Raw genomic sequence first — 4,256 nt, 5'->3', positions numbered from 1 at the left:
CTAAGAGTAGGTTCTCTACTGAGGCAGGCAGATGTGAAGTGTGTGTGTGTGTGTGTGTGTGTGTGTCACACACGTAAACCGGTGACAGGATGCAAATGTCTGATCATACAATCCATACTTGATACGCTTGCCTGCCATGTGCCTCTATAGATGGCTACAGTGAGTACAGCACCAACCTCTCTTGCACAGAGCACTCAACACTTTAGAAAAAGGGGCATTTCAACATTACTACACTTAAACCATTTTTAAAATCAGGTTTAAGTATATTCCAGTATAAATTAACCTTTATAAACTCACTTAAATAACAGGTTACATGTATGCGTCAATGTAGTAGGCTACCTGCATAATAAACAGAAAAACTGAATGTCCACACAATGAATGAATATTAATTGAATGGAGAATGAGATGTGAGCAGCCCGGCCCTCTGTTCTTCGGGGGGTCTGGTTGGGTCTGGATACTAGAGGTGAGAAAGCAGCAAACCTGAGCAGGCCTGATAAGGAGGTGAAGTCAAGGAGAAAGTCAAAGAGAAAGTAAGAGAGGAAATCAGAGCGCAGCCTGACATCCTGCTGCCGACCTCTGTCAAAACACACCCGTGACTGACCACCCCTGGTCCTGTACGTTGATTACACACACACATACAAAACACACACACACAAACAGGCAGGGGCAGACCCACTGCACTGTGACCTCTGACCTGTGACCACTCTCAGGTGTTTCAGACCAGAAAGCCCTCGAGGTAGTACTCCATTCAACTGACCACTGTGAGGCTCAGGGCCATAGCCAGGGTCAAAAATGTGGTGTCCTTATATGTAGCTAAAGCCGTGAGGTTCACAGTGTTTGTAAACCAATCGTGGCATGGCATCATATCATTTACACAGAGGAATTATTTTCCAAGATGGCGTAGTAGTAGGACGTGTGTGTTTGTCTTTGTCTTATCCCGTTTAAATAGCCAGTCTTTTTGTATATATCTTCATCACACTTTCTATCTACGAACTCAATATACTTTCCTGCAACCCGCCTCACCCAATGTGGTACGGATCAGACTGCTTCTCTCTACCACATCACCGGATTCCTGCCACCCTGGATCATTACACCGGATTATCACAGCTAGCTGTGCAAACGAGTGGCTACTGTTAGCTAACGCCTCTGTCCCGAAGCAAGCACCAGCTAGCCTTAATTTATTTTTTATTTCTTTATTTAACCAGGTAGGCAAGTCGAGAACAAGTTCTCATTTACAATTGCGACCTGGCCAAGATAACGCAAAGCAGTTTGACACACAACACAGAGTTGCACATGGAGTAAAACAAACAGTCAATAATACAGTAGAAAAATAAGTCTATATACAATGTGAGAAAATGAGGTGAGATAAGGGAGGTAAAGGCAAAAAAAGGCCATGGTGGCGAAGTAGATTTGCAGTGGAAGAATGTGCAAAGTAGAGAGACATAATGGGGTGCAAAAGAGCTAAATAAATAAATACAGTAGGGGGAGAGGTAGTTGTTTGGGCTAAATTATAGATGGGCTATGTACAGGTGCAGTAACCTGTGAGCTGCTCTGACAGCTGGTGCTTAAAGCTAGTGAGGGAGATAAGTGTTTCCAGTTTCAGAGATTTTTGTAGTTCGTTCCAGTCATTGGTAGCAGAGAATTGGAAGGAGAGGCGGCCAAAGGAAGAATTGGTGTTGGGGGTGACCAGAGAGATATACCTGCTGGAGTGTGTGCTACAGGTGGGTGCTGCTATGGTGACCAGCAAGCTGAGATAAGGGTTGGACTTGTAGATGACCTGGAGCCAGTGGGTTTGGCGACGAGTATGAAGCGAGGGCCAACCAACGAGAGGGTACAGGTCGCAGTGGTGGGTAGTATATGGGGCTTTGGTGACAAAACAGATGGCACTGTGATAAACTGCATCCAATTTATTGAGTAGGGTATTGGAGGCTATTTTGTAAATGACATCACTGAAGTTGAGGATCGGTAGGATGGTCAGTTTTACAAGGGTATGTTTGGCAGCATGTGTGAAGGATGCTTTGTTGCGAAATAGGAAGCCAATTCTATAAATAACTTTGGATTGGAGATGTTTGATGCGTGTCTGAAAGGAGAGTTTACAGTCTAACCAGACAACTAGGTATTTGTAATTGTCCACATATTCTAAGTCAGAACCGTCCAGAGTAGTGATGTTGGACGGGCGGGCAGGTGCAGGCAGCGATCGGTTGAAGAGCATGCATTTAGTTTTACTTGTATTTAAGAGCAATTGGAGGCCACGAGAGTTATATGGCATTGAAGCTCATCTGGGGGTTGATAAGTGTCCAAAGGGACAGAAGTATACAGAATGGTATCGTCTGCGTAGAGGTGGATCAGAGACTCTCCAGCAGCAAGAGCGATATCATTGATGTATACAGAGAAGAGAGTCGGTCCAAGAATTGAACCCTGTGGCACCCCCATAGAGACTGCCAGAGGCCCGGACAACAGGCCCTCCGATTTGACACACTGAACTCAGAGAAGTAGTTGGTGAACCAGGTACTACGCACGCCTGTGAAGAGGGAACGCAACACCCTGCTACAACTCAACTCCCCATGAAGTGAAAGACGTATGGGACTGTAGGTGCGAGTAAAGATGACAAAGGCAGAGAGTGGTACCGTTTACAAGGAATTTATTCTGTCACACGGTAATAGGGGGAAAAGGGGCTGGACGGAACCAAAGCAAAGAAAGTAAATCTCAAAGCCCTTTCTCCTACCTTACCTGCCTACCCACTATTTACCTAATTTAGCACCACCTGGTGCCCTTACCAAAATGCAGGGGGTGGTCCGCCCAGGACTTACCTAGTGTGCCTAGACAGTGAATATACTACGGGTATATGTATATGTCCGCGGGCCTCTTGCCTAAGCACTCCCTAGTTACCTTCCCCTTCCCCCGTGGGAACAAATGAAACAGAATTTTACAAACAATTTCACAATCAAAAACAGTCCTTTTGTCATACACATACCTTAGTAGGACCGGCTACAAAATACTGGCAACAAATTATACCACTGCGCAACAATGAAAACAGGACATACTAATCATCTCCCTCTGAGAACAACCAACACATTATATAACCCACAGCCATCAGCCTCCTCTCTCAGCAATCATCTCTCTATAGCACAATCAAACTCTCGTCTGAGCAACAGAACACTTGCTTATATAGCTTCAGAAGGAATTGATAATTGGAGACAGCTGTGTCCTGACGAGGGGGCGGGGTCAGCTCTCCAATCAATGGGGGCCAACCAATCAGCTGCTTGGGGAGAATTCAGGAAGCATAGTGGAACGTAACACCAGGCGAGGCAATCATTTGAGAAACCAAGGCTATCGAGTCTGCCGATGAGGATGTGGTGATTGACAGAGTCGAAAGCCTTGGCCAGGTCAATGAATACGGCTGCACAGTATTGTTTCTTATCGATGGCGGTTAAGATATCGTTTAGGACCTTGAGCGTGGCTGAGGTGCACAAATGACCAGCTCTGAAAACCAGATTGCATAGCGGAGAAGGTATGGTGGGATTCGAAATCGTCGGTAATCTGTTTGTTGACTTGGCTTTCGAAGACCTTAGAAAGGCAGGGTAGGATAGATATAGGTCTGTAGCATATAGGCCTGTAGCAGTTTGGGTCAAAAGTGACCGCAGCTGCTTTCCAATCTTTGGGAATCTCAGACGGCTAATAGAGGTTGCAACAATTTCAGGCAGATCATTTTAGAAAGAAAGGGTCCAGATTGTCTAGCCCAGCGGATTTGTAGGGGTGGTCCAGATTTTGCAGCTCTTTCAGAACATCAGCTGACTGGATTTGGGAGAAGGAGAAATGGGGAAGGCTTGGGCGAGTTGCTGTGGGGGGTGCAGTGCTGTTGACCGGGGTAGGGGTAGCCAGGTGGAAAGCATGGCCAGTCGTAGAAAAGGGCTTATTTAAATTCTCAATTATACGTGGTGACAGTATTTCCTATCCTCAGTGCAGTGGGCAGCTGGGAGGTGTTTTTATTCTCCATGGACTTTACAGTGTCCCAGAACTTTTTGGAGTTTGTGTTGCAGGGAGCAAATTTCTGCTTGAAAAAGCTAGCCTTGGCTTTTCTAAATGCCTGTGTATATTGGTTTGGCAATTTTTTTTAAATAACCAGGCATCCTCTACTGACGGGATGAGATCAATATCCTTCCAGGATACCCCGGCCAGGCCTTGAGCTAGCCTCGAGCTAGGCCCATATACCAGCTAATTCTTGGGCTACAATACCTTCTTTGCCAATTGGCCTG

The sequence above is a fragment of the Oncorhynchus masou genome, chromosome 12, assembly GCF_036934945.1.
Source record: "Oncorhynchus masou masou isolate Uvic2021 chromosome 12, UVic_Omas_1.1, whole genome shotgun sequence".
Lineage (NCBI taxonomy): Eukaryota > Metazoa > Chordata > Actinopteri > Salmoniformes > Salmonidae > Oncorhynchus > Oncorhynchus masou.
Note: the sequence above shows the minus strand (reverse complement) of the source record.